Raw genomic sequence first — 24,453 nt, 5'->3', positions numbered from 1 at the left:
GGATGGTGCTATATGCGCCCTAAATATTAGTGTCCTCCACAGCCAAGAATGTATTAGCATTTTCAGATTATGTCAATGCAGAAAAAAACTTTAATTCAGTTTACCTTTTACAAACTCTTAAAGGTACAATAGATGGGATTTTTTCCCCCAGTAGAATAGTTGTGTCCCCTATACACATAAAATACTGTAAAATAATGAGACCCTACCAGAATCGTTAAGCAACACGGGCAACTCAGTACTAATGGAATTTATACTGAATTTATACTTTTTGAAGCATGCCAATTTTTTCCATCCAATTATGTTTCCAGCAATCCTGTTCCAGCCAATCAAATTTCAGCAAGGCGTGCCTTCCTGTATCCTCTTTCCTCCGGCTTTATTTGTGAAACCACTGTCAGGAATTGAGGGGCGCTGTATCTCATATGTAAATGTATTATTAAAGTGACCTGTTGCAGTTTTAAGCTTTATTTTCTCAAACATATTAAATACAACACTATTCAACATTACATTGACAGGATGCCTTTTGGAACTTGTTCAAGTTCATAGAGATATACAGTCTGGGTTAACATTCGGGTGTAAGGTGCAAATCATAAACAAAGTGTCAAGGGTTTCAAGGTGATTCCCTGAAAAGAACAGTGAATGACATAAATTAAATGATTCACTGCCCTACTCTGAGAATATGTGGAAAGGTCAACTTCTTATTATCATTGATAGACTGAAAGAAGAAAGTAAAATCATTTTTTTCCATGTTGCATTTAATTATTTTTTTTTTTTTACATTTTAGAGGTACATATCCATGATTGGAAAAACTCATAATAGCGTAGAGACACCAATTTATGACATGATTACAGGTTATTATGTGGCATTCATCTACTTCTTAGCAATGGAAAACGGTTGCTTGAGAAGGGTTTCAGGGTATTTAAAGCACAATGTTGCAATCAGGAACACAATTCCATATTCCACAGATAATCACCTTTGTTTGTTCATACGTTCTACAAGACATTTTCTATAAAACCACCCAGACACACACACAACCACAGAGACACCTATCTACTCCTACTTGAAATTCAGTGTTACAAATTCAAGCAGTTATTGAATACCGTATACCTTACCAAGCGTGCTCTTATTTTTCAACACTTATTTATACTTACAGCATTATCCATTGATCCAATTTATCAATCATTATAACCTTTACTATGGAAAACCACTACACTAAATCAAATATGGAAATATGGTCATTCAAAGGAGTAACACATATATTTGTTGCATGGATGGATTGTCATTAACGTTGACACATTTCTCTATTTTGTCACCCAAAGGTTTGGCAAGGAAACATTTGACCAAAAATGTAGTAAAACTATGATACATAGAAATACATGGGAACAATCGCTTCATACTAAAGCAATCGTTGCTTAGTTTACTGCCGGAAAATATTCAATTGGAATGTTTAAATCTATGCAACGCTACGCTGTGGCACCTGCATTTGAATGTTCACATATTATGTGATATTACTCCTTAGAAGGTTAAAACTATAGAAATGTTAACGTAGTGTAAACTGCACCCTAACTTAAGATCATTTCAAATAAAGGGGCACATCAAAGGGGTCGTCTGACTACTTCATATGTTGGTGTAGATAAAATATTCATAATAAGACCTTGGTTTACATCATGTTGTATACAGTATGATCATGGTGTAGTGAAAACTCTGTTCAGAAGAGGCCAAAGTAAGCAGGTTATATTTTTTTGGGCAACTAGAATATGATGATCCTATTAAACCATTTCTTCTTTACAGTATAGCATAAATATCAAACGAGTGAAGTATTCCCACATCCCAATTGAGAGGCAATGGATATTTGACTTGGAGTAACACATTTCATATGCAAAGAAAAATAAATTACAGAAAAGCACAGGGGCAAAATCACTACCTGTCTGCTCTTTCCGCATTTATTGCATATTTCTGGCCTGAATAATCAAAAGCTGGCAAGTCACCCTGAAGATAGAGGAGGACAAGGGGCCATAATAAGGAAGAAAATCGAAACCCTCCTGCCTGGCCAGATTTGTGACATTTTAATATTTGCAACATTATGCCAAATTTCTCAAATCCACACCTGTTGAATGACAACTTCTGCAGTGTGAGAAAGTAGGTTTCCAAAAAACATTCAGATGATTACCACAATGCAATGCGATTTTGATCCATGATGATGTATTCAAAGTGCCCTATTTTCCACACTCCAAAAGTCAGAATACCAAATACCTAGCTCGATAAATTTTACATGATGTTGGGGTGACATTGCCTCAACCATGGCAAACCATTTGCATTACATATATTTCGCAGTGTTCGGAGACATACTGCTAAATAATCATCCAGACAGAATAAAGAGGTTTTAGTGTAAAGTGTAAAGTAATTTGTGTAATTTCGGCCCTTTCATTGGTTTGGTATTCAGTAATGACAGATTTGCTTTCAGAACTGTGCATAGGAATGAGTAAAGATTTGTGGGCTGTCTAGGTCGACGCTCTAACCCTGTCACTTCTGAGATGACGAATAACATATGAGTCAGAGGTTCATGTGACCTCGGGGGTGCTCACCAGCAACGCAGATGACAACCCAGCACAGTGGTGACACTGTAGATGTCATTTCTTATTGAACAGACACACGTTGGCATTTGAGAGGGTAAACCTTGTCTTCCTTGATAGAATGATTTGTATTCCATGTTGACTGTAGACATTTTGATCGTATGAAGGTATAATCGATGCAATGTCTATCTTTTCAGGGGTGGGGTTAAGGACATATTCTAGAATGTTCCATGTCAAAACAATATTTACGGACATAATCAAATATATTTGCATTTATGGCTCCATGTGCAGAATAATTCCAATTTCTCCCCACTTGTCTCTTGGCACCTTCAGTTATTTCAACATGCCAACAGCTTGGCCATGAAGAAATGCTAGTTCTCAAATGAACCAGACAACTTCAACAAAGAATGTGTCTGAAGGTCTCTGAAGAATACCATGACAACAGACACAGTGCTGGACTGTCAAGTCAGAAAAGAATTTCAGAAGATAGGTTGAATTATTCTTGTTTACACCTGAAGCCTTGAAGTTCTGAGTAACAGAAAATCATTGGCAATTGAAAAGGGATCATTTTGAACATATATTTTGTACTGACTTCACTCTTCCCTTCTCGCCTCTTGCTTCCAGCTCAGAGTTTTATCTTACACTTTCTCAGACCTCCCATTCTGTTTTAAGTTGTTTACGTCTTCCCTCACAATTGAGGGACCATCTCAAGGCCATGTTAAGCATGAGTTAGTATTGGTATTTTGTTCGCCAGTAGCACAGAAATTATACTCTATTTTTCTCAATTTCTACGTTTTTTTCTTTTATTAACCAAATCACAGGAACTCCCAAACAAAATATGAAACCTGGAACAAAAATAATAAATATATATATGTATTTTTTACCAGTTCTTCACTTTTTTCAAACTGATGTGTCAATATACTTCACAAAAATGTGTAACACATATACCAGTATGTGTCTCTAGAGTGATTAGCTAATTAATAACCCAGGCAACACATCCAGTTTATGATCTTCTGACTGTACAGGAATATAATATAGTATATTACATACATATGAGTCAATATTCCAAAGTTCCCCAAAATCCCATAATTTACCGGTACAGTAGTAAAAAAAAAAAAACATTATTGCAAGGACTCTTGTTGCTTGTTGGATGCTTGTTTTGACTGTTTGATGTGCTGGAATCCTTATAAGTACGTAAAGTAAGGCACTGCATCAAGTTGTCAGGGTGATGCTTCAGTTACCCATGCAAAATTAATGACTCATAAGCCCCAATTATGTCTTAATTCAAACAGGAAATTGCAGCCAGCTTAGACGCCTTAGTGGTGGCAATCATAAGGATGACCCATTGGCAGCTGTAGATACTGCAACATCTGCGTATAACGCCAGGCCAAGAGAGAGTGCCCATGTGTGACATTGAATCACCTCACCCCCACGATCACCTCGTACTCCCCCTCTTTCGCTCCCCTTCACACTCACAGGCTCTCAAGCTCACAGACTCAAACACGTACCTGTCACTGCTCCACCCCTTTCAATAAGTTTTCTTTTCTTTTACGGTAACAAATCACATTCCAAATCCAATGGAATTTGTTTCGTGTAGACCACCAAAATAAATACATTTTTTATGTTGTTTTCAAATGGAAAAATCGATGAAAAGGCTATTTTATTTTGTTCAATTAGACTGACTGTAAGAGAGCGAACATGATTACCTGGGGGGAAAAGAAAGTAAAGACTTAGATTTTTCTGCAATTTGCTTCGTGGCTGTATTTTCCAAATCGTTCAATACAATCTCCTAAAAGTTTTCATTTATCAATTGGTTTTAAGTTACAGAACAAGAAAGCCTGGTCTTGGCGAGATCTTTCATTCATTAATGAAAGACATCCATTACTGTCATGGAGCAATAGAGTTAATATAAATAAATGAATTCTCAAACCCACTTAACCAAGGTTTATTATGAGAGAGCAAGGCATAATTGTGTTCCTGATCAGCTCAGATAAATTTAGATTCGGGAATCCCACAGCTTCTCTTTTGCATGCCTAAGCCTAGGACAGGGGGATATATATTGCCAGGCTTATTACCATGGTTTTATATAATGACATTAAATATGAAAGGAGATATATTACTCTAAATCTAATTCTTTTAATGGCTGACATTGTGCTGCAAGTCTCATTTCAACAATCTCCTAAAGGCTGATGACAACAACAAAGAACAATCTAAGTCCATCCCTCATACATTTTGTGATGCTTACTATTTAAAAACAATATACTGTAAAGCCATGAGACATGTTTAAACACAGAATTGTATTTGATGCTTTATTTAATTTATTACTTAAGTGTTGATAGTAGGTGATACTGTTTGTAGTATCTGATCTATAGTCTCTTCAAGAAACGTCAACACAAGTTGACAGTGCCCCATTTTAGGAAGCTCGGGCTTTGAGAAATGTCATGGGAACACGTGCATGTACATCCCATTTTGGGAATATTACTGTTATGAATCAAGAGAAAACGATAAGCATTGTAAGGCCATTTCCTCTGAGTTTCTTCTCCATCATATCTGTCGATTGGAAGGTGAAACTCCAAAGGCGGGGGACCTTTCACACTGTGTGACAGTTTTTAGATATTCTGTTCTTTGCAATTCAGCACAAGTAGGGACAGCGTTGGGCTGGAGAAGAGGGGTAGGTTGGCTGGCAGTGTTGGTGCTGAATTGGTGCCTTTTCACAGTGGAGGTGTTACGATTCAGGCAGACATTAGAGTAACGTGTGCAACGTTCTTCACAAGGAGGATTAAGATGTCTTTTACTGCCGTTACTTCAAGTCCTTTCTGGAAGGAAACGCATGCTTTTAATGTGGATAAAAGATTCATTACATCGTTTCACCGGAGCGTGTTGCAACATGGAAGTTACAGGCAGGGACGTGAGAGACATAACCCGCTGTAAGGTTGGGGTGTTTCTGTTTTTGATTTATTCATGTTGCCAAGAGTTAAGCAGGGGAGCACCAAGGCTCAGGCTGTATCAGGTCCAGTCATGTATATCCAACAGCTTTTCATGAGGATGACACAGATGGGCCGATTACCTAGTGACTAGTGTCAAAATGATTCCTTCAGCAATGTCTGAATGCATAGGAGTGAAGTCTTTCTGATGATTGGACTGGAACAATATGACTTGATCACAACCTCTCATCACACACCCCCTTTCCACCTCGTGACATTTCATTCCTGAGCGTGTACTAAACTGTGTGCCCAGCCAATTTCAAATTGACTTCAATATTGGCTCATTACTTATGAAGGCGTACCTGAATAAGTACTAATGTAGGCGGGGTACACGGACATGATACACAGAAGTGTAATTGAATTTGATGTAATATGTTTTCATTCAGTTATTTTGTAGAATGTCACAGTCCTGGTCACAACAGCTAAGAAAAGTCAGCCAAAGCCATAGATGCAGGAGAAGTTTGTCTTTTATAGAGCCATGCAATCAAACCTGTACAAATATGGAGTTTAGTGTAGTTGTGCACAACTGAGTAGAGTAAACAAAACTCATTGTGAATGATAAATAGTACAGGCAAATTACCAGCTGTCTGTCTCTTATTGTCAAGGCAAATAATCAAGAGCCTTGGCAACAATTGCTTCAATCAACCACATCACAATATTTGCAGCAGTAACCATGTCATGCCAATGCCTTTGCCAAGGCTGTTAACTATAGGTAATCTATGTCATTCTCCTTCCATTTGAAATAAAGCCAAAAACAAGTTCTAGATTTCAGATATTGTGATTTGTTGCTTAATACAAATGAGTAACTGACAAATGTCTGTAGGCTAAAGCAACATGAAATAAATACATTTAAAGTGAACCACATGTCCAACGCAGTCGTCATGACTAAAACCCTCTGTTCAACAGCAAGTAACACACTTAAGGATTTTTTGGTTGTAGATGTGCTGGAGCGATTCAGTTTGTTTCTACGACCCCCAGCAAAGCCCAGAGGGACATTCTCCACGGAAGTATACGGGGTCAGAGGCTATATTTATTGTGGTCCTCTTGTGGTAGTTACCCAATCACTTTTCCACCAAGTCCCCAGACACCGGGACTTCTCTGGCAACAGCAAATGCCATGCGAGCATAGACTGGGAGACAGCGAAGGGTTAACGATGCAGTAAACAAGTATGGCTGGCACATCGAGGAATGTCACATGGGACACACGGCTATCTACCCAGCTAGAGGCTAGTATTGAGATATGTAGCACACTCTGCTCTCCGAGTCTCCCAAAGGGACCAGGAGTGGAGCTGAGTCTAAGGAGGAGACACACAGCACTGCAGGGGGAGACGTCCATGTTGAGGTCAGATATTGAGGGAAGATATTTATATACGCTCAAGGTCAAAAGACTATTAGATCATTCAGAGCACATCTGCTGAAAGTGAGAGTGGCTGCCCTGCAGGTTGGAAAGCTGGACTTGCTATCACACCCAAACATGTTATCAAAAATGACTCAATAAACCACCTGCCAAAGAGATGTTGTCGTCTACATGCACTACAAATCAATCTCTCCATTAAGCTTTCATGAAAGGTTGAACCAAAGCAAATATATCTTCTCAAAACAGTGTGTTCAAAATGATTATATGTGATTTGAACCTTCTTTTTTATATGTAGGTGAACCAGTTTTGTATTCAAATGACAGAGCAAATTCAGTCACATGGAAAGCACCATTGAAAATGTGGAGAAGGAAATTAATTAACCATGTGTGAAATGATATGCAAACGTGTTTTATCAAAAGCCACACAGCTATTATCAGAGTAAGTATGAAAGAAGCAGAAAATGAAGAATGGGTGCTTTCTGAAGTAGCTGCTTTGTTTCAGATAAGCGAGAGCCAAGTAAATGAATGAAATGCACTATTAATTGATTAAGTTGATTTCCCTCACCTCCTTTACACATTTAAGTTGATTAGCTTTTAGTGTCTGCTAGGCACTCCTGCATTTTATACTAGCTCATGGTACATTGTTCGCATTCATGTGAAGACATTCTGTAAATCTTCACACACAAACACACACATGCTCACACATGCCTGATAGACTTGTTCCAGGAGTTATTTTAAGAACATGAATAGAAACTGTACTGAAACATACTTTTTTGATTTGTTTTCACATGCACTTCACCAACATGCTAAACAGTCCTTTTTTTCCCAAACATACATTCCTAAATCTAGGTTTAGGAATCTGGCCGGAAGTGTTATACCCCACAACATGATGTGGAATGTGTTTGATACTCAGAGTCTTGAATGCAGAGCATCAATCACTTCCTTGTTCTCCTCCAACTAGACAGGAACAACCGGCCGTGCACTTAAAACTGCACTAAAGTGTGTCTTTTTATGCTGTGATCTGTGGATCCCTGGCCTTGGATCAAGTACATCCACCGTAAAAACACCAGAAGCCAATAATGTAACAGGTCATTAATTAACACATTGCCCCATTATTAGTTTTTTAATGACTCTGGTTAGAGTGTATCAGCGGTTGGATTACCTCCAGTTCGCTGCAGGGATGTTGACTGGTTAATGGAGAGCCAGACCTTATATAACATTTAACTCTGGTGCTTTGCTCTGCAAACAAGCTATGCATTTGTATTACTTCATCTCCAACTCCTGCTTGTTGCTCTTTAGTCTTTGTTTTCTTTCAGATTTACAGCTTGACCTATGACAATAGAGTAGTTGTTTTAACAGAAAATGTGCCAGAAACTTTAATGGACACCCTCAAAACACCCCTTGAGGCCAATTGTAAGATAATTGTGTCCTTGTTTGCCAGTTTATTTTATACAGTAAGAGTGAACTGAAAGCTCCCACAGCTCAAGCCTAGAATCTTTTGGGGCAAGTTTATTTTGTATTTTTAGGTTGGCAATTAAAACACTTTCTTGCATTGAGTTTCAATGTGCCCAAAAAAGTCAAACTGAATGGAATTTCAATGAAAAGTAGTCTACTTAAGACCTCATTGTCGTGTAGCAGTGACCATTTTCTGGGTTTCCATTTCTCCCTTGTCATAGGCACTGTAATTACTATGGCCTCTCTAAAGTTTAGTTATGGAGGGGTGTTCCTTGTACGGAGCAGGAGAACAGGCTGGGGTAAACCTCCATGTCTTCTACCACCTGTGGTGAACAGTCTTAATTGAGTGACAAGAGGATGTCAGTGGTGAGCCTGCTCTTCCAGTGCATATCTCTCTCTCTCTCTCTCTCTCTCTCTCTCTCTCTCTCTCTCTCTCTCTCTCTCTCTCTCTCAGTAGGAGTGTCTGCTCTCAGCTCCCGCAGGCTCTCTACATGGTGTGTCTGCATAGGGGGCTGGATTGATTAGATGACTCAAACTGGCAGGGAGGCAATGATTTATCAAGCGGGAGGCAAGTTGTGGCCGTGCTAAGCCCCACCTCAGACCTGGTGAACAATTCACCTTAGGTTGTTGATTGCAGGTTTCTTATTGTGTAGGGTACTGTTGATACTGAGGGCCTATCATGTGCTTGAGTTTTACACAGAAAGGCCTGTCTGTGCATTGTGTAACTATTGTGACTGAATGCGTCTCGTGAAACATTTATATTCTACCCTTCATACTAATCAATATTTTTATGTCCTAAATGAGGTCACGAAGGAGCCCATGCAAACATTGTTCTATGAGTTACTTTGCATAATATGTTTGCTATAAAAGTGCTAATATGCACTAATGGAAGTTGTTTGGGGGGGGGGGGGGGGGGGGGGGGGTTAGCTTCTTACATAGTTACTGATATTACGTTTTTCAAACTGTGAACATCTCAATGCAAAAAGATGCACTTCCAACAATGTTTATCCTTTCATCAAAGTGCACTTCCTTTTCATTCGTTTTTTACAACTCTGACCTTTGATGGAACGGTGGTATGCAAATGGATGCCTTCATATCAGATGTATTAGGATTTGCTTTTGCAGTATTATCTCACTTTGGGTTTACATAAACGTGCATTGTAGATGTGGCAGTGATGAATTATGTATAAGGCCTTTCCTGCGGCTAGCGGCTCGGAATTCCAGATCAGCATATTTGAGATGTTCACCCATTTCACAGCATATTTGGCATTAATATGCATCTGTCCTCCATGACAGTGATGGTAACACTTCAGCACCACATCTCTGCTCTCACCTCAGCACAGTTCAAGTACTGTGAAGACAGCTTGCCTTTTAATGTATTTGCTCCCCCTACACAACCACTATACTATACTATACTATACTATACTATACTATACTATACTATACTATACTATACTATACTATACTATACTATACTATACTATACTATACTATACTATACTATACTATACTATACTATACTATGCTATACTATACTATACTATACTATACTATACTATACTATACTATACTTTTAGTATGCCATGCTGTGTAATATAATACACTGTATATAACACTACACCAAACTACATGTGGTTTGTGTTTTTCAAAGGCATTATGTTTATTTCTTCCGGGATTAGTAACAACAGTACATGAAAATACATTTGGGATGTGTATTAAAATAGAATACCTCACTTACATTTACATTACATGTATGCATTTAGCAGACACTTTTATCTGAAGTGACTTCCAAGAGAGAGTTTTACAAAAGTGCATAGGTCACTGATCATAACAACGAGATGGACTCAAACATTGTGGGTAGCCAAACATGAAGCATACATTGTGAAACCAAATAAGTCCCAAAGGGAAGAACAATGAAAGCATGTCGTTAGACAAGTTACAATTTAACAGCAAGAACCTCGAAAGTGTGTACCTGTGGAAAAAAACAAGCAACAACAATATATATTTCACGGCGAGTACAATCATTTTTTACAACAAACCAACAAGAGCAAAAAGTCTCTCAATAAGAGTCACTGTGATCCTGGAGGAAACTAACATCAGGTCCAGCCAATCATTCCTAAGTGCCGTTGTACTCCCGCAACAAGTGCGTCTTTCTTGAGCCTTTTCTTACTGCACTTGCAGTTGTATAATTCCAATATCCCCCCTTCTACAGTGTGAAGTTAACAACTGAGTAGTATTCTCAAGTTCAAAGAATTTCCTTCTCTGTAATGTATTAAAGATGCAAGTCTGGTCCCCTCATGTAATTATGCAATTTTTCAACTGATAAGATTTCTAACTCAGATTTAATCCAAAGTGGTACATTTGAAGAAAAAAATAATAGAAAGAAAACTTTGAATATACTTTTATATTCCGTATTTCCGCTCAGAATTTGAGTAGGCCATTGACCCTGTCAACAATATAAAGGCAGTGGCAATTAACAGTGGTGGCTGACAGACTTCTAATTCATTATTACTGTCTTTATGGAAATGTGTCATCATGTGGGCTGAAGGTTAAATGGCTCAATCCAGATGGAACAGGCAACTAATTGAATAATGAAATTATGTTGGGATACTTGAATGCTGAGAAGTAATGGATTAATCTAACTAATAGCCCCATGTTATTTCCCAGGCATTTAATGGTGGAGTTTTATGCAATAACAGTGCATTTGTTGGGTGAATGGATTTCATTATGTTTTGTATTTATGTCTAACATACTGAGCATGTACATCAAGTGGATGTATTGTGACATGTGGATCAAATTGGCCAACGGCGTGTAAGTTCACCTCCATCTCACTGATGCCTGCTTATGCACTACAAGCTGTATTAGCACTACATTAGAGTGAAACGAACTTTGAGGCTTCTGATTAGTGTCCAATTTAACTTACTTCAAAAGTGATCATCCATCTAAGTGAAAATCATTGGAGATGATGTTTCCTGTGGAGACTAAAGATATGTAGGCCAGATGGCACTAAGAAAACAGTTTCCTTCTGAAATATTCTATCTAGCAACATCTAATGGTTTTATCCTTACCAAGAAACATATCACACAAGTGTCTTGTAAGGGGTAAAATCAGGTTCGAAGTAGGAGAGTCAGGAGATTTCCCCAACGGCCGGTCAAACGGCCGCAACATAATGCAAAATAAAAATTAAAAAAATACACGTTTGTGGCCGGTCTGCGTTTTAATGTCCCGGGACATTTTTCAGTCCCAGTCCAGACCTGGGTAAAACCCATCTCAGCCCACTGCAATTAAGTTACTTGGCCTGATATTAATGTGGTCACCTGTTTCAGGCATGTTATTAACTTAAGTACAGTTTTTATTCGTGTTCATCGTCGTGCGAAACAAAAAGCACCAAAATTCAAACCATCCCAGGATTTCTCTGACACATCAGTTAGACATTAACCAGACTTTTCTGCCAGGCAACAGGTTAGCGACAATCATCAGTTCTCTTTCTTCAGTTGGATTGGCATACACAATCAATATCTAAATATATTTGGTATTATTTAAAGTGTTAACAATAGTCAAAAGACTAACATTTAAATGTGATAGTACTTAATTATTCATTTTATGTAATATTTATGTCTTGATCGGGATACATAATTCATGTTAGGGCCATTCATTATGCATCAGTTAGGGCTAACAAAATGAACTGTATCGAGTTGGTCCAAGAGGGGTTTAATGGTGAATATTTTCATTAAGATACAGCACTGTTTGTGCTGAAGACACATTTATCATTACAACATATTCAAGGTGTTGTTACAATCTCCTCAAAAGTCTTCTACTACGTTACTTCCTTAGCAATATTACCCATGGCTACATGAAATGCAGCTTGACAAAGTGTCCCTAAATTCCCCCAGATCTTCATTTTATGCATAAATCAGCTCATGCATAACCAAGCTTGGCATGCATCTCAAAGCATCACACTGAGCCTGTCCATTTGGATGTGGGGCGTAGCTTCTGTGGATGTTCCAGATAGGCATTCTAATCAATCTTTGGCTATTAACAAGGTTGCTTAAGAAATTGCATAGAAATGACAACATACATAAAAAATCCAATCATGGAACTGTAATTCTTGACGCATTATTATAAAGGACTGCTGTAGGCGCATAGTATGGAGTTAAGTATCCAGTATGAATGCCTCGTGCAATTTATTTTCCTTTCATCACAACAGTGTGTTGGAGGCTGTGTGAGAGGAGATGTATATGCTACTATTTTTACATGGTAACTCTTTCCCAGGCTAAAGACAGATGGGCTTTTCTGTGCTGTACAAAACAAACTACTCCTTTGGGGCCTCTGTGCTATTTCATGATCTCTCTCATCCAGACAGTGACAAAGTAGATGACAAGAGGGTCTTCCTTACTGACCAGAGACAGCAACATACAAAACACCAGGCAGGCCTGCAATTCTACGGAGTAGAGATCGGCAAGGGTGTGTCTGGAGCTTCTGGGGACCGTTATATTGTCATCAAACATAACTCTAAAATAGAGAGGGTGTACATGATGAAGAACAAATGTAATCCAGGAGAGACTTCTTAGCAATTTGTGAATACTTCAATACTAACCTTATTTTTCTAGTTAGAGTAGCAATTACGTTATTATTAAAAAGCTCCAAACTTGTTCTCTTTTTGATAAAATACGCATCTATCAAATATGCAGTATATACAGATATATACAGGTGCAGGATCAATGCAATAGTGTCTTATGTATTGTTTTCCTTTTCTTTCTTTTGGGTCCTTCTTACCCAAGTGAGAACCGTTATCGCTTGGTTTTGTTTTCCTCTGTAACAGAAAGGGGAGCCTGTCACAATATCTGACAATCGAGATGAAATAACAAAGCTGCAGACGGAAAACAAGGGTGTGTTTCTAGACTGGGAGACAGTATGGTGACTCGTCGGGAAGCAAAGGAGAGTGCATCCAGGAGGATTCTCCAAGTATGTATGAATGCATGTTGTGACGCAGCTAAAAACATTTTAAAAAATCAGTGTCTTGCTCTTCTGTATCAATTGTTGTTGTTTTTTGTGTGACATTATGCACTACCGTTTTCTTTATTTTTTAGATTTTCAAGAGGCTGTTAAGACAGAGGCCTACACCACATGATTTCATCAGGGCCCAGTGTTGGGAGCTGACTAATAGAATAATTGACTCAGCAAGGAAGGGGACGGGCAACAGAGAATGCAGAGTGAGATCAATCTGTCAATTAGACGACACCACACTAATCAAAAGCCTGATTAGGTTCCCCCTGTTGTTCACACCAAGGACTGGATTTACTGGGGTCACCGAAGATTTGTACAGTTTTTCCACAACCTGGACAAGCTGACAGACCAGATATACAGTATATGTCATGTCATTGTGCTGCCTCATGTACTGTATGTGAATATGTTGGTCTTGTTAAGCTTTTGTTGTTAGTGGTCGCACAGAAGCCATCAAATTAAATCCAAAATATAACAACTAAGACAAATGAACACAATTGCTTTGGAAAAATAATCTGCTAAATTTGTGTAAAATAAATAAATAATAATACTGACATATCCGTATAGCATTCAGATTTCCGACGAGATGCATCATTACTTGTCTTAGCTATTTTGATTCACTTAATTGGAGCCGAGTTCTAAAGTGCTTGATTGGAAACTTAATTATGCCATAATTGGACACTTGTAATTACAATTTAGCAGTGAAATTATTTTATTTTGTTTGCAGAAACTTTTAATTTAGTTGTGGGTTAAATAAATTAATAATGAGTGAAAACATTCAATCTAAGAAAGGCCAAATCAAACAAGGGTTTCATCAGGGGGGAAACGTGTATAAGAAACTGTTCAAGGTTGAAACATAAATGTCAGTTTACGGAGACAGTTTATGCATCAGTGAAGCCCACTTCTGAATGTTCAGTATTTTCAGTTAATACATTCAGCTTAGAAGTCTAAACAAGTTTGGGCAATTAACTTTATTTACAACGATTGGTATATTTCCATTCTGATCAACATTAAAATGTCTGTCAGCAGAGTGTTGAAGAGAAACAACAGTTTGTCATCTAATATGCTTTGCAAATGAGCTCAGCGCCAAAATGATTTTGAATGCAAAATATTCCGCTAAAAGGCAACCTATTGAAATATCAGGTATTGAAATAGTGTGTATTCATGGTTTGTGGCATTCATTTGACTTTCATTAGTGCATAATTTCCTGTTGTGTAACATGTTTCATGCACTTACATACATATTAACCAGGCAAGTCATTGATCATGGAATTAAGTCTGACTGTTAGCAAAGCAGCTACTCAAGTCAACTCAACATTTGTTTTAATCCTTGTTACTGTGTCACTGGGGAGCCACTCACACCACCTGCTCTTTGGCTTGAAGGGAACTCAGAGAAGTTGTAAAACAAATGCCTTAGGTTCTTCATCGAGCATTTGAACATCAACCTCACATCAGATCAAAATCCAGACTCATTAGATGACAGTATAAAATGGAAACTGACTAGAGATGGGCTATAGAATGACTTACTACATGGCTCAGAGGGAAGAGAAACATTTCTTTATGGAACTTCAACTTTCATTTTAACTGCATTTTACTAGCACAGGCAAACCAGTTTTACCATTTATAAACATAAGTGTCCTCAGGCTTTTTCAGAGTACATTTCACATTGCCTACATTTATATGTTCCATTACCTCTCCTCATAGTCACTGTATACTGTAGTTTTTTTTCCAAGATTTCTGGTGTGAGGTGAATAACATTGAAGGATGAGATAAATGTGGCGGTTATCGATGTAGTCTGACTGTTTTGAAATGCAATACCGTTGCCTGTCTGGATAAGTTCCCACTATGCTCTGTTCCTCTTTCTCACCTCAGTGCTCACCAGCAGTCTTTAAGAGAGGCACTTATCAGCTCTTAGCCTACTTTACGTATGACCAAAAAGGATAACGTATACAAAGAATACCATATCCGATAGACTTAAAAAATATAGCTAATCATTCTTTTTAAGGGTGATGTCCTTACCTACCAGCCACAAGTACTACATGGGCTTGGGTGTGTTGTTGTCATGGCATTTATTGCATTCATTCCAAGAAGGAAATTTCCCCCATCTTTGAGCCCATACTGAAGAGTAAAAAAAAATTCTGTCTTCTTCGTCTTGAAGTATGAAAGAAACAAGCCCTGGCATGAGCGATGCTTCCATAGCAAACTTTTCTTTTTGCAAAGCAGTGAGATGCCGTCTTTAATGAGCCCTAGTTAAAACAGCACTATGCCTTCTGTCGGTTTTCATCTTCTATCAATGTCTCGGTGTATCTTACTTCTCTTTCAGAGCCTCGCTACGCTCATGTAGCCTCACAGAACCTTGGTGAAATGAGTGCCCCCGGGTCCCATTTGAAATAGCGACTTTCAGGTTTGTTACAGAGTGAAAGACGTGCAATGTCGACAAAGTACCATTCACATTCAAGGGATGTTTGCCTTGTTCCATACACAAGAACCACTATCAAACGCATCATAGGTAGGCAACATGCATTTCAGTCCTCAATTTGGTTGCAAATAAGCTTGACTTCATTGCGACCATAGCACTGTGAAGATCCTTATCATCAAATCAGTTGTTTCCTGGGTACAGATTTTACAACCACAATGTGTATCATCCACTCAAAGGTGGATATGCATGTGGCTCTCTTGAATTAAGGAATGGAGAGGTACATGGTGAACTCAGTGTCTGTGAGTCTGAATTAAAGAGGACTCTGCAGTCTTCACACATCTCATGTTTTTGATGGCATGTGAAGTCCCTTGTCTGATCGTTCATCTAATTGAGGGATGGCTGCTGGTATTTGAGCAGAACTTTGGTTGTGAGTTCTGTCCCTTAGGCATGTGTAAGGGTTTCATAGCTCGTCAATTAATTGGACGGTTTCAAAGATGTGTCATATTCTAGACAGAGAAGAATCTATGTGCGCATTGAACTATAGATTTCTATAGAAACATTTGGGATCGGTTATTATTTCCCAGTCTTTTGACGACATAGTGTTGATTTTCTCTTTCTTACTTTTCTTTTTTTTTTCTTTTTTTTGACACTTGATCATGGACCGGCCTCATTATCCCCTAATGTGTCAGATCATCATCTGTCAGAGAAATAATTTCTCCCAACAGCCTGCTCAGACTTTGCCTCTTTGACGGTCAGAATGTTTGCATAATCAAACATTTTCATTTTGTGCATCTCCCTTTTTATTCCTCATTGAGTTTCTCCTGACACTGACAAAACAGAAGTCTCTCTGGACCAATTACTGCTGCTTGCTCATTGGACATATGACTCTTCTATTAGTTCTGGCTTATGGAGAGCTGAGGCTCAATATGTTGTGCGTTAGAACTGACAGGGGCCACGTTGCTCTCTCCCTATCATGGGGGTATTTTACATCTGCATACTGCCTCTCCTGAAACTTTAAAGCTAAATAGATATACAGTAGGAGGCACATGCCGTTGAATACCCTTCAGTAATTGGACTGTATAGGACCAGGTGGAAAACGGTTGGCAACAGCTTGGACTCTCTAGCCTTAAAACCATGCTAAGATATTCCAGAACCAAACCAAAAAGACTGCTGTTCTGTATGTTCATAATTTTGTTAAGAAAATCAGGAAACCTGGGAATCACATTCACTGAAAATGTCATACTTTGGATCTGCTGATTTTTTTTGTATTTCAGACACCTCTGAAATACAGTAGTAGCCTAAGTTTAGGGTAGACTTACCAGTGCAGCCCCATGTCTGTCTGCTGTTGGAACCAATGGCTGCTGAAACCACACAGTCCTTGACTCAAATTTAGCATAGATGTTTTGAGAGAGAAGTGGGAAAAGCAATTGCTCATTTCCTTGGGTCTGATAGAAGGCAGCAGCCACTCTTTGGAGCAATACCAACAATCGAAAATGTCCCTGCTACAATGGAAACCCAGGGTCGCAGAAACAGTTATAAAGAAGTATGGTACCATAGAGCATTCGGGAATGTGCGTCATAACCTTGCGAAAGTCAGACATAATTCAGGCCCAGAACAGCCCCGCTAAAGCAGGAGGAAAACATAATATTTAGACGCCGACACATTTGAATTGTGTGATAAAAAGTAATAAAGTAACAAAGTATGAGGAGCATTTATTCAGCATTCATACAGAGTACAAGATAGGTCAATTATGTTAAACTGCTAAAGTAGTTCAATGTGTATTAAAGCACCTGGGAAAAACTCACATTTTCCCTTCAAAACACTAAAGCTCGACTCATTCACCTAAAGCTGTGCTGAGAGAAGCAACACATAAATCAATGGTATAAAACAGCCAAAAAGCAAAGTGAAAAACAGTCTCTCTTCTCCAATACACAGCCATCACACCAGGTGAGGGGATAAATGAGATCTAGGTGAAGCTGGTTCTGTGGAGTGATAGACAGAGGGAAAACAGATGGTTCTACTAATTGAGGGAAACTCTGTAGGCCTCAGTGTGTATGCCTCGCAGTATTGGGAAATGCTGATGCTTCCGAAAGACCCACTGTTCGTAATGTCCTTGTCAGACATCCATCAGCACCAACCGTCCTTATTGACATGCTCGAAGAGGTGGTGGGGAGCCTCCAAATCAGTCCTTCAATGGCCTTACGGGATAGCTCCGTTTCTGCATGGTATAACTGTGTTCATACTTGCAGTCAGTCGACATGAATGCAGTGATTGAATATATTCACATTTAACCTTTCTTTTTCTTTAGCTGACAGTTTTACTCAAAGCAAAATATAAATCTATACTGAGTACAGCAGAAAATCAAGGAGCAAAAGGGCCTTGCTCTGATTCAGGGCCTTGCTCTGTCACAGCACAACGTTAGCACATCTCAACAACCAGGCTCAGTGAACAATATCAATAAATACAGTGCAACAATAACATCAGACAACTTTGTGGGTGCAGTCTCATGTTAGACCGTGGGACAACAGGATCTCAAAAACAACATGCGGAGAAGGGACACATTAGCAGCCGTCAGGAGAAATAATGCATTGCTGTTCTGCTTTTAGTACCATTGTGCCAGGCAAAAGAGTAGTTAGCCGAGGCTGAAGTGAAGAAGAGGAGCATCTGAAGGCCATGTCGGGATGACCATGGGGACAGAAAGGTGCAAAGTTGAATGGTGAGGTCACTCCACCACTGTGGAGCATGGAAGGAGAAGCACTGCATGATGGGAGTGCGAGGACCCTTCTTTTTCTGGGCAGGGATCCCAAGACTACCTGGTGTTACAGAGCGAAGGACCCAAGTGTGTACATATGGCTGGATGATGTCAGGTTACTTTATTTGTACCCATAGGTAGATTTGGTTTGCGGTAGATGTCATCCATCTTGACACACATTTTAGAAACAACGCAGACAGTAGATAGACATTATAGAAGTTCTCAAGGTTCTCATCACCAAGCAAATAAAGCTACCAAAATAAGATAAATGAAAAAAAAAAAAAATACCATTACTTCGATTTCATCTGTACACTGGTGCTACAACTTATTCAAAACATTTCCTATAAAAGTATTTTCATAAACAACTTTATCTCACTAAGGATGGCGCAAATCACTGTGTTCCTGCCTGCATTCAGATGAATCTATAACCAATTATATTCTCCTGTTATGAAAAGGCATCAGTAGTATTTTCACAGACATTCCAGCCCAGGGGGAGAACTGAAACTAAGACACAAACCATGCAATACATCAACCAAACAAGTTGTCTCCATCTTACTTATCAGTCAACTGATTAGCATCGCAGCCCCTGCCATTTCAATTGCACCTGCCCCTCCCCCTCTCAAAAAGCTCCAATAACCCAGCCCAATCTATGAACAGCAAGATGCCACAATGAATGAGCATAGCCCCATAGATAAGCCAGACACAATTACACAGGAAAGGGGGGGATGGGAGGGATTCTGGTGAGGGACATTTACATTATTGAAAGGGACTTTGAGGAAGAAGAGCATGCCCAGAAAACACAGGCTTGTTGAAGCAGACATCAAGCCATTGCCAAATAATGATCTAATGTGAGGAGCCAAGTTACAAATGGAATACCTACAAAGGAGCGTGATGTGTCACTCTGAATCAAAACCTGGTCCAAATGGAGAGGGCGCCCAGTGCCAGCCATCCTCTCATTTCATAATTCTAAATGTTGCAGGTTGGTCCAGCCACGGATGATACAGATGGGCACCTCATGTGCTGGTGCCACCTACCTCACAGCGACAGGCATCATTGAACAAGGAAATGCTTTTCTTGACATATATGCATAGCCACAGGGTTTTGAGGAAAAAGAGTTGCAATAAGAGACAGATGGGAGAGGACAAAGTTCTTTGGTAAGTGGTCACCGCAACCACAACTCAGCGCACCAGAAGACCCCGGAGGCATCGAGTTTGGAGTGGAGAGTTTGTTGTTTGGAAGGCTCAGCCACCCTGACCCCCTGCTCAGGAAACCAAACCCTCAGACTCTTTGCATTCCTTGATTTCAAGCTGTCTTTGTGGAGGAGTATGTTTATTACAGGGAAGTCATTGTACTCAGAGAGAGACTGAACAGAGTTCCATCCACAAGAAGATAGACAACAAATGAACAATATAAAAGCTGGAGTATATCTTTGTTGTTGGCACTCTCTCACAAACCTCTACAGCATCCCTGGAGGCATTCAATTGAAGCACAATAAAAGTCAACTCTGTAATAAATTGCCTCAGTTTACCAGAAGCTTAAAGTAAAAATGCTGGCTGAAGGGCTACTAGAAAATATTGAAAGGGGACATAAATATTTGTTCATTATATAATGACATCCACTTAGAGCCATGCTCACTGAAAGTACCCTAACTGCTTACACGTTGATATACAGTGTATAGTTTTGAGATAATTCTCCTTCAGTGTGATGATGGTAGCACAAAATGCTTGCAAATGTACCTTTCTAAACTTCTACTATAAACATTTTTTTTTCAAAGGGCAGCTTGTTTCTCGGAAATGGTTCTGTAAATTCTACACAAGGTTATTGTTATGTTGTTGCTCCATAGTATTGACTGTGCACCACAACAACAACATCTCATTCAACATCTTAGCCCTCCGACTGTCGCTGTGAGTGTGGGCTGAAATATCACCTTGAGTCTTGCCATTTCCCAACCTCATTTAGTTTATTACAGCAAGTGTCTGCCGTGAGGGAGAGAAACAAACGGCGGAAATAGAAAACTGAAGGAAAAAACTCAAAGCACTGCTATCAATCTCATGGTGGCTCCGCCGTAACATAAAAGGGAGTGGGGCGGATTAATAAACCTGGGAGGTGGCGGTCGGGGGTTGGTTTGAGGGAGACGCTGATGATGTAAGCGAGTCTGCAGGAAATGACATGGTGGGGGTTACATGGCACTGATGGTGGCGGACAAGGAGGTGTTCTCTTGGTTTTTTTTCCTTTTTTGTTTCTCTCCCTCGCTCTCGTTCTGTCTTCCGGTGTCTTTCTATATACATCTTTGTCTGTCTCTCTTGCTCTCTCTCTCTTTTCCTCTCTCGTCCGTCTCTCATCTGAAGGCTCCATAAACATGCCAGGGAGTGTGCCGCTTCTGCCTTAAATTGTTTTTCTCCCCGTTCGAAACGACCGTGATGATTGCATTCTCACACTCCATTGTAAAAGCAGATAGTCCTGAAAAGACGCCACCCTTTTGTGGTAGTGTTTGGAATCTGAATTGCCTGTCAGGTAGCGATACAAGAAGAGACAATGACTGTTATGGAGGCTGAAACACTAAGAAGAAAACAATTCAGTGTTTTCAATTCAGTCTTTGTTGTTATTGTGAAGTCTTGACTGCATGTCTGTCACTCTACAAGTACACACTAATGATTGATACATGATTAGAGGGAAATTTGAATGATAAGTACACCATTGGCATGTTGGATAAAAGCATCAGCTAAATGAATGAATGCATAAAACATGAAAGGGATAGTTTTCACACAAACAGTCCTTTCCGTGAATGTAAAATCATTGTTAGCTCTATTAGAGTAAAAGAAGTGGGCCACGTTTTTATTTCATGTTTGTGTAAGTTCAATTTGGTAATGGAAATGCTGGGAACTCTTTCCGAGCAGAGTCGTAATGGAATGAGAACATATGTATAATTTAATGCTTTGCCACAGGCCCAAAAGGAAGCTTAATCAGTAGCATGGCTGTTCATCTCCTTGAGTGACCTTGTTCTAAAACTGTGGTAATATTGACTGAGAAAAGAACAGGGAAAAAAAAAAAAAACTGTTGTGTAAATTCATACGTATTTTGCAGGAGAAAAAGAGGATCACCAAGTCAGTCAATACTCATTCGACTTCTCATTGTCATTCCAAAGTATCATCTAAAAGTAAATGAACGGCATGCAAAGACAGCTGCTTGCTTGTTGGAACAGGGCCGTTTCGGTGGTTCTCAACAGCTTTAGAGGCTGCTGTTAATGCACTTTTATTCTATCATATTCTATCCTATCTTATTCTTTCCCCAGTGTTAAAACGACCGTGTCCACTCATAAGACTCATGTCTGTGCGGTGACCAACATCAGTGCCAGGCTCAGTGAGTCTTATCTGCCTCTTTGGCAGGTGACAAGAGTTCCCCACTGCCGTCATTTGAGCTTCAGTAAGCTGAGACAACATCAGACATGGATTAAATCAACAGCTCTCCTGACCTTTGGTGACCCCTTCCGGTACTCAGACATCTGGAGAGAGCATCTTGCGAGTCAGACTCCATTTCCCTGGTCTGACCATGACAACAGTGGAAAGTCAACATTGCGTAACCCTCAGTGTTTCTAGGACGCTGGGGGAAGCGACATTTCGCATTCAGAGAGCAAAGCCAGCCTAAGCTATGTCACACCCAGACTTGCTCTCATATTCTATTTTGTCTCAGAATGATGTCTGGTTGGGGATATGGTCATTTTAATGGAATTCAGAAATGTATAGATTTCACATACTGACATGCTCACAGTTTAAGAAGTTGGTGGGAATAGGTGATGAGAAAAGGATGTGTCAGGGCTGTTTGCGCTTCTGTTTGATTATTATTGCTATCGGGGAAAAAAGGGATGGCTACCAAATACAGCATTAATTGTAGTCTCCTTGACAGCTGCAGAAAACCAATATTGTGATATTAGAAATCGGAGCACCGAGTGAGTTGTGTTGTTGACATTATCTTTTTCCATATCTGAGTCATGGAGCTTTATCCTTCCATTGTGGCATTTTGGAGTGTAAAAGCTTCCTTGCTCTCAATCATTTCCATGGACAAACCCATCGCTCACAGGGTCATATTTGTATTAGCTGTCTAGACAGTTTGCCAAAAGAGTGTGCTTTGTTGCACTGTTCAGAAACCGTTTTTATCCAATCTAAAGAAGAGACTGGTACCAAGTCATATACCAACTTGAGTAAACGCAGTTGTATCTTTCTCAGCTATAATATCACTTCTGGATTGTTCCGATAGCATATGCCACATTGAGACAAAGGTCATATAACTCAATGGCTGTTCTATATGTCAAATGAATGGCGTTCAATTTATTCTTGTATCCTGTCGAAAGTAGAGAGAGGCAGGCATCTTCTGTTTATTGAAACTGTGTCACTACATATATCTGAATGTTGTCTGCAGTGACATATACACTGCTTACACATTACTCAAATCTGCAGGCCGGGCTAATGAAGGCATCCAACATCTCAGTGCTTATGGCTGACATGTCTTAATGAACTTTTCGTGTACCTTGGCCAGTGACACATACAGGTCTAATAATAGTGATGGGATCAAGCGGGAAATGTATTTACCTGACATCCTCCATTACATATAATCAGTAATTTTCAAGGATCAATGCATAATTCATTATGGTGAACATGCCAAAAATATCACACACACGAGCAGTTGAGGATAAGGATATTTCCCGCTCTATATTTTGGGGTGGGCGGGAGTGGCATCCCTCACTGAGTGAACTTGAAATTACCTTCACATCTTGGAGCACTGATGCAATGCAGTGGTTTCAGCTCGCTGGCATATTTGCCACGTATAAAGTACCAAGAGCCAGTATGGTGTGGCTGTGTTGGTGTGGGATGTGTTGGTGTGGGATGTGTTGGTGTGGGATGTGTTGGTGTGGGATGTGTTGGTGTGGGATGTGTTGGATGTGTTGGTGTGGGATGTGTTGGATGTGTTGGTGTGGGATGTGTTGGATGTGTTGGTGTGGGATGTGTTGGTGTGGGATGTGTTGGTGTGGGACGTGTTGGTGTGGGATGTGTTGGTGTGGGATGTGTTGGATGTGTTGGTGTGGGATGTGTTGGATGTGTTGGTGTGGGATGTGTTGGTGTGGGATGTGTTGGTGTGGGATGTGTTGGTGTGGGATGTGTTGGTCTGGGATGTGTTGGTGTGGGATGTGTTGGTGTGGGATGTGTTGGTGTGGGATGTGTTGGTGTGGGATGTGTGGGATGTGTTGGTGTGGGATGTGTTGGTGTGGGATGTGTTGGTGTGGGACGTGTTGGTGTGGGATGTGTTGGTGTGGGATGTGTTGGATGTGTTGGTGTGGGATGTGTTGGATGTGTTGGTGTGGGATGTGTTGGTGTGGGATGTGTTGGTGTGGAATGTGTTGGATGTGTTGGTGTGGGATGTGTTGGTGTGGGATGTGTGGGATGTGTTGGTGTGGGATGTGTTGGTGTGGGATGTGTTGGTGTGGGACGTGTTGGTGTGGGATGTGTTGGATGTGTTGGTGTGGGATGTGTTGGTGTGGGATGTGTTGGTGTGGAATGTGTTGGATGTGTTGGTGTGGGATGTGTTGGTGTGGGATGTGTTGGTGTGGGATGTGTTGGATGTGTTGGTGTGGGATGTGTGGGATGTGTTGGTGTGGGATGTGTTGGTGTGGGATGTGTTGGTGTGGGATGTGTTGGTGTGGGATGTGTTGGTGTGGGATGTGTTGGTGTGGGATGTGTTGGTGTGGGATGTGTGGGATGTGTTGGTGTGGGATGTGTTGGTGTGGGATGTGTTGGTGTGGGATGTGTTGGTGTGGGATGTGTTGGTGTGGGATGTGTTGGTGTGGGATGTGTTGGTGTGGGATGTGTTGGTGTGGGATGTGTTGGTGTGGGATGTGTGGGATGTGTTGGAGTGGGACGTGTT

At 40.0% G+C, this 24,453-nt stretch overlaps 1 long non-coding RNA gene across 2 annotated transcripts in view; it reads left to right on the top strand.

Annotated features, from left to right (window-relative positions):
• Positions 1-13,941, top strand: part of LOC146261043 (uncharacterized) — a 45,663-nt gene extending 31,722 nt beyond the window's left edge. For both annotated transcript variants that reach the window (XR_014724793.1, XR_014724792.1), the window contains exons 3-4: positions 13,186-13,328; positions 13,454-13,941. This is a non-coding gene — a long non-coding RNA (uncharacterized LOC146261043). The remainder of the gene's footprint in view (positions 1-13,185; positions 13,329-13,453) is intronic.
• Positions 13,942-24,453: the final 10,512 nt, after the last annotated feature.

Source organism: Hypomesus nipponensis, chromosome 12 (assembly GCF_054491055.1).
Source record: "Hypomesus nipponensis isolate SF chromosome 12, ASM5449105v1, whole genome shotgun sequence".
In the NCBI taxonomy this organism is placed as follows: Eukaryota; Metazoa; Chordata; class Actinopteri; order Osmeriformes; family Osmeridae; genus Hypomesus; species Hypomesus nipponensis.
This window is presented reverse-complemented; position numbering and strand designations above follow the sequence as displayed.